Genomic DNA, 6866 nt, shown 5'->3' on the forward strand with positions numbered 1-6866 from the left:
ACCACCCTTGTCCAATGAAGCAGCACAAAATGAGTTTGTCTAATTTCCTCCTTTCAGTCTCCAGTGAGGGAAAATCCATAAAATTCCTAAGAAGTATTCCAGTAATTTATAGGCTCTAATACTTACAGAATTGTTCTCAACACCTAACGTAAATTTCCTTTGTTTCAAATTAAGCTGATTATCTCTTTTCATTCCCTAAGTGGCTGCAGCACTATCTTCTTCGTAACAACCACTATTCTCTTTTCCAGCATCTGGCCCCATTTTGGGGAAGAGTACCCCACTGTTGACTTTCTTAGCTTGCATCAAGTCAAGCCCTGATCTTTTTCAACTGACTAACTAACTACAATATCACTCAGTTCATCCTTGTTTTATACAGACATTCCTTATCCCCAGGTGTAACTTTGGGAATAGCTTTACTTTTTTGCATTATAGTGAATGATGACCATTTCTTTGTTCTGTCACGTAATCTTCTGTTGTATTCCTTTGCTTGAGTGCTGACAGTCACTCCCTGAAGTAATTTAATTAAGCATTTCATTACAACTAACGTTTTTGTGACGTCTGAAGTAGAAAGCATTCTACTGTTCTCACATCATCTGTGATGTTTCTCTTCTTTCAATTTCAACATATTTAGACGCTTTTCTGGTGCCAGCAGAATTCATTTGGTGGAGTTGGGACATAGCCTAGCTGATTTTAGCACTGCATGCTGGTGCCGTTCCTTTATATTCATCTTTAATTACATGCCACTGTTCACACCTGCACTGTTTTCTTTTAAAAACAATTTAGTTCTTTGGTCTCCCGCTGCAGCCAAACTAGCATATTCTATCCTTCCTGTCTTTCCTTTCTTTTTAGTACTTTGCCACATTATGTCTTTTAGTGTAAAACCTGTAATGTGAGTGCTAGATGTGCAGGCATTTTTAGTGAGAAATGGGTAAAAAACAGGGAAGACAGCAATGGTTTAACTTTGATCCACCCTCGGTTTCTCCCAGTTGAAACTACAGGGAGTTCAGATCTTTTTTCTGTTTTATCAAGTCCAATATACAATGCCAATACCATTTGTGGTCAGCTAGCAGATAACTTGCTAGAGATGGGGCAAATATGTTTAAGAAATTGAAACAATTAATAAATGCTCATACATATTTTGAAAATATAGAACTACACATCCTATGACGATAAGATTATAATGTTTGCAATATGGATTTCCAAAATGTGACCTAAAAAAAAGAAATAACTTTGATTTAAATGTTTACATAAATATATCCTGCAAAGCATTACTATATTTTTAATCTAGAAAATACATTTCTGATCAGTCAGACAGTGCTGTATCATACACTCACCAAAATGGCACATTTTCTTAAAGAAATAAACAAGCTATATGCACAAATTTAATTTAATGTTGTGTTTCTGCATGTCAGGAAAGCAGAGATTCATTAAAATTGTTTCTTAAACTTTATCATAAAAGTGAGCTGTGTCATTAAAGCTTCTTTTTACATTTATTTATTTATTTTTCTCTCCAAGGTACAAAGGCATCATGGTTGAAGAAAAGAAGTGTATCAATTAAATTGCAGTGCTGCATGGATGTATGAGACTTGCAGATAGCAAGATGGTGGAAGGCAATTACAGATTTTATTTAAATGAAAGGAATATCCAGAAGCATTATTTTAAAAGATTCGTATTACAGTCATGAATTTTGGTGAGCTTCAGTAAAACAAACTTGTAGTCATTAAAACATGTATATTTCTATAATTTTTTGCTACCTCATGCACAAACCCCACAGCCTCTGATTCTTCTCTAGGCTCACAGATTTGATGAATGACGCAAACCCAAAATTCTGCAGTTTGTTGATGTAGTCAACTGGACTATTAGACATCCTTTGTGGGAACAAGACTGTAATAGCTGCTGAGTGTCTCTAGGAAAGAAGGCAGCACTTCACCACTTGTGAATGGTACCTTCTGGTTTTAAACATTGTTTACATGCATATTATTTGGCTGCGTACAGATGGAAGAGCAGAACTATTCGTTTCTTCTTTGTCTTGTATTTGCCTCAGTCTGTTATCATGACTACCTAGTAGTGAGGAAGGAAGGGGAACCTAAGACAAGACTTGGCTACTAACAATGGAGGCAAGGCCACATGTCTTCTTAACAGTCAACCAGAGGCAGAATAGTTCTGGTTTATCTGTGGCAAGCCTTTGTAGCCAGGAGCCAGAGACCGACTCGCCTCTCCGCCCCCCCCCCCCCCCCCCTCCACTTCTCCATTACACACAGGCAGTTGAGTACCCAGCTACTGAATGATTTCTGTGTCTGTAAGACTCTTTTATGCCCCTGTTTTGAGATAGCATTCAGTAATAGGAGGAAATTTTGTCCCTGAGTCTCTTAGAGAAATTTGACAATGCTTTTAGCCATGCTGAATCTTAAAACGGGAACTAATGAGGAATTTGCTGTACATCATGCCATACGTATACATCAGATCAGAAAGTATTTGTAGAAACTTAATAGAGGAGTTTTTTCCATTACCTATTGCTCCAGTGAACTGTTAGCAACTACCAGCAGCCAGATAGGTTTTTGAACAAATAAAATTCCAGTTTTTCTAAAGTTTCCTACAGAGGACCACCATCATCATCTTCCCCTAGAGCTGTGAAAGACATTTCAGTTCCTGCCCCAACCAGCTGAGCTCTGGTAATAGGTACAAATGTCCCTTCAGCTAAGCCATTGAAGTTTACTGTTTTGGGTTTTTTTAAACCAAAAATAAATGTCATTACTTCCTGTTCTCCTGAGCAATATTCAATTTACATACACTAATTCTGAATGGGAAGAAAATGGAGCTCATTTTGCCATTTACTGCCACTGGGGGATGCTGATTGCCAAATCATAGCTGTTAGCAGCTCTGTGCCTAGATTTCTCCTCACCTTTTGATAGTCCTCTTAAGTAATCTTGCAAAGTAAGCTGGCATTTTGAGAGCTCAGCATCATTCCAGAACGACACCTGATGGATTTCCAAGTGCCTGACTGGTGTATTTAAAAAACGTTTTCAATTTCCCACTTGCATTTTAAGTTTCAGTGTTTCCATAGCTTCTTTTAATCGAGCATCCAAGTGGCTGATAGCCTGATCTGCTGGGAACTGTTGTATTATTTAAAAGCTACTCCACTTGAACTGTTTCCTTTCTCACATCTCACAAAGATCCCTACGAACAGAACCTGACTAGCTATTGGAACTGATGCCTCAGGATGATGCTTTGAATACACAAGGTTCTGAAAATGTTTTTAAAATGTAAACACACCAATATCACATAATCTCATACTATAATAACCTTCATTCCACATGTCAGTTACAGAGGCGGTGTGCTAGAGAGGTAACATCTGCCAGGAACACTGTTGATGGTACTTTGGTTAATGAGTTTGTGCAACCCTCCATTCACAAAACTGAGTCTATATATATATATCTGCACCTTTCTAGGATTTCAGGCTGAATAAAGAGGTTTTTTTAATAATAACTTTTAGTATTTCCCACTAATTTTCAATGTTTCTAAAGGCAGAAATTACTTCTTTTACGTTTTCCAAATGCAAGCTGCGCAAACAAAAGCACATCCAGACTTTTGCTACAGTAGTTAAAAATGCTCAGTGCTAAGCTGTGCTATTTTCCAGCAAGCACATGAAGCAGAAAAATGACTAGTACATGCATAAAGGCAGACAGCTACTTCAAAACTGCCCAGTAATTATGTGATTAGTTGAAACTATTTTGTTACTAGATTGTCCATCATACACATGAAACAGAATTCACTGTACTTTGAAAGCGTGTTGCAACAATGCAGTAAAATTGCTCAGTTTAACAAGAGGCAGAAGGAGATAGAGGGCTTGTGTACACAGGTTAACAAAATTGTTCTAAAATCGCATAATGTTAATGAGGCCCAAAAGAATTTGGGGATTTGGAAAGGGGGAGAATGGTTGCATGCTGCAGGAGTTGCCACGGTTCCAGTCCAGTGGAACTTGTGCCAAACTGAAGATCTTGCAGTGATTCTTAGCACGTTACACAGAATACAGGTATCATCACTGAATTTTCTTGCATGATTTCTTTAAATACTGAACGGTGCTGGAAGGTACCTATGTACCTCATCCATTTATTATCTGGTTGCACTACAGTTGCTCTGCAGGCCAGCAGAAATTCTCCCAAGTGCAGATTGATTTTTGCCCATGATCTTGAAGAGATTTTTAAAATGCAGGATAATGAATGTTTTCTGAAGGAAGGACTCGTATCACAGAAGGTACCACGGATCTTAGCAAGGACTCAGTTTCCTAGATTTGTATCCATGTGGGCTGTGACACAGAAAAAAAAACAAAAAAATGGGCCCCATGTGAAAGGCTCTTTCTTTTTACAAAAGTTAATTATCTATTCTCATACCTGAGAATAGAAAGTGAGTTCACATTTCCACCTACCAAAAGCAAATCCATGAAGAAGAATCCTTGCAAACCCTAAAGTAAATCAGTATACAAGCCTAAGCTACTTGACAAATTGGCTGTATCCACTCCATTACTTGCCCAAATGGGAAAATCCAAAATTTAAATTCTCAATAAAACATAACACCTCGGTACATACACAAAACCAAACACAGAGGTTAGAAAGTGTTACTAATGACTAAAGATGTTCATGCTGTTTCTCTTCTATAAAGGTATCACATGGCAATGTCGAGTCATTTTATGCAACTTCCACCCAGAGCTCAGTTTAGCCTATAAAGGATATTCTACAGATAAACCAAGTAACTCCATTCGTGCTACAACCACTTACAGTAAAAGAGAAAATATAAATGGTAAAATGTGCATGTGAGTAAATTAAAAAGAAGAAACACTTCTCACCTTTCCACGCACACTCTAAAAAAATAGAATATCAAAACCGCAACCAGTGCACCACCCCTACAATTTTTCCAGTTGTTTTTAATGAAAAGCAGAGCATCTACATAAGGTGTTACAGTTAGCTCTAATAAATAAGGGAGGTAACCTGTTCTGCGTCGTTTTTCTTGACCTTTGAGCTGCATGCATAACTAGCTTTTCACAGGAAGATACATCTAGCTCCAGAAATTACATGCTGTAACTAGTATGTTCAACCCTCCAGTGAGTGGGAAACAAACAAAAGACAAGAAAACACTGACGGCTCTTTTAGTGGAACTGTGGAACTATGGAAATAATAATTTGGGGACATGGGCTGTCATTAATAATACATTATGAGACTGTTCTACGTTAAAATTACTAGAAAATTCACTTTTAAACTCACTTAAAATACTGTGATTTAAATTATTTTTCTTAAAAACAGAACCAAAAAAGCGCAATGAAAAATCCTGGAGCCAGTAGATGGTGCTACATTCAAACAGTATTTCTAAAATATGCCATCACATTCTGTGTGCCATCAAATTACTGCTTACTTACTTCAATCATTTCTAAAGAGGGAACTATTTAAATTAGCATTTGCTCTGGCCTGCGCAGAAACACCAATTACAGGTTTCTCTCACTGACTGCTCCTGGTCTCATGCTCCTAACGATGCTACTCTCTCTTTTGGCTTCTAATCACCATTATTGTCACTTTTGGCTTTAATAGTAGAAGTCAGTCTTTTCAGGAACAATACTGAGATATTACGCCTCTTTGCATTTACATTCTTCTGCTCATTTACTCTGAAATCTTGGATCTGAGGCAATTAATTTTTTTCCATTCACCTCTCTGCAATCAGTATGTCATCTAAGGTATTCAACTCCTGAATTTCTAAATTATGGCGTGATTATTGCAGTGAACTGTGACACAGACACAGAATTTCATCATCATAAAGCCCACTCCAGAACCGTTGATGAAATCATCTTGTTCCATATATGAAAACCACATTTTTCACCAACGTCGGAAATGTCCAGTGTATCACAGCAAAAGCAGCACAAAAAACATACACTCCTCTTACTCTGTGCCCTGCCCCGGCAACAAAACCTGCACACACACGTCCGTAGCAGGTTTCATATGAACAGCTTCCAAAGCAAGGGCAGAGGAAGGCTTCTGAAATACACCACACAGCAATTGCTCATAACAGAAAACGGGAGTCTCATGGACTATACCATTGTCTTTCATTTCCCTCTGTATGCTGGGGTTCTCTCTTTTAGAGAAGGCTGGTAACTGAGAAGACTCCATTTCCTTTGCTTCTTCTCAACGCTTAGTGGCTTGTAATCCCTGGAGAAACATCTCCATATAAGTCACTCTGCCTTTGAAAGCTACACGTTCTGGTATGGGAGCTTATACACAGATACAATGTTTTTCCATCAAATGGATTAAAATAATGCAGAGTTAAAATTCTCCCACCAAAAATTCCGGTTTCACCTAGAAGACAATGAAAATCAATATCTCTCAAAAAAAAAAAATTAATTTGGGCATCATTCAGAAAGTTGACTGATTCAACTTGCATGTTTTGGCAAAACCTTCCTCAACTGTAGCCTTCAAGAAACAGCACAGATGAAACATGGAACAATGAACGCAGGCATCTCAGTCCACTCTGCAGCCTGTTCAAAAGGTGGCAAAACCTAAATGAGGCCGACCTGGAGCATGTCCAGAAGACAAGCCTGAGCATCCTCCACACAGGCGATTTGTGACAGACATGGCTTTTCTTCACTGCCAGTCTGTTGCCTCCCATTATATTGCTCCTGCAATGACACAATATCTTGAATAGGAATGACTCATCAATGTCTGCATCTCCAGAAGGGAGATAACACATTTCCCCCCATGATCCAAGGGGAAATGGTTAGCAACCTGCTACACCACTTAGAGACACACAAGTCTATGGGGCTGGATGGGATCCACCCAAGGGTACTGAGGGAGCTGGCAGAAGTGCTCACCAAGCCACTTTACATC

This window comes from Pygoscelis adeliae, unplaced genomic scaffold (assembly GCF_000699105.1).
Source record: "Pygoscelis adeliae isolate BGI_AS28 unplaced genomic scaffold, ASM69910v1 Scaffold15, whole genome shotgun sequence".
NCBI lineage: Eukaryota > Metazoa > Chordata > Aves > Sphenisciformes > Spheniscidae > Pygoscelis > Pygoscelis adeliae.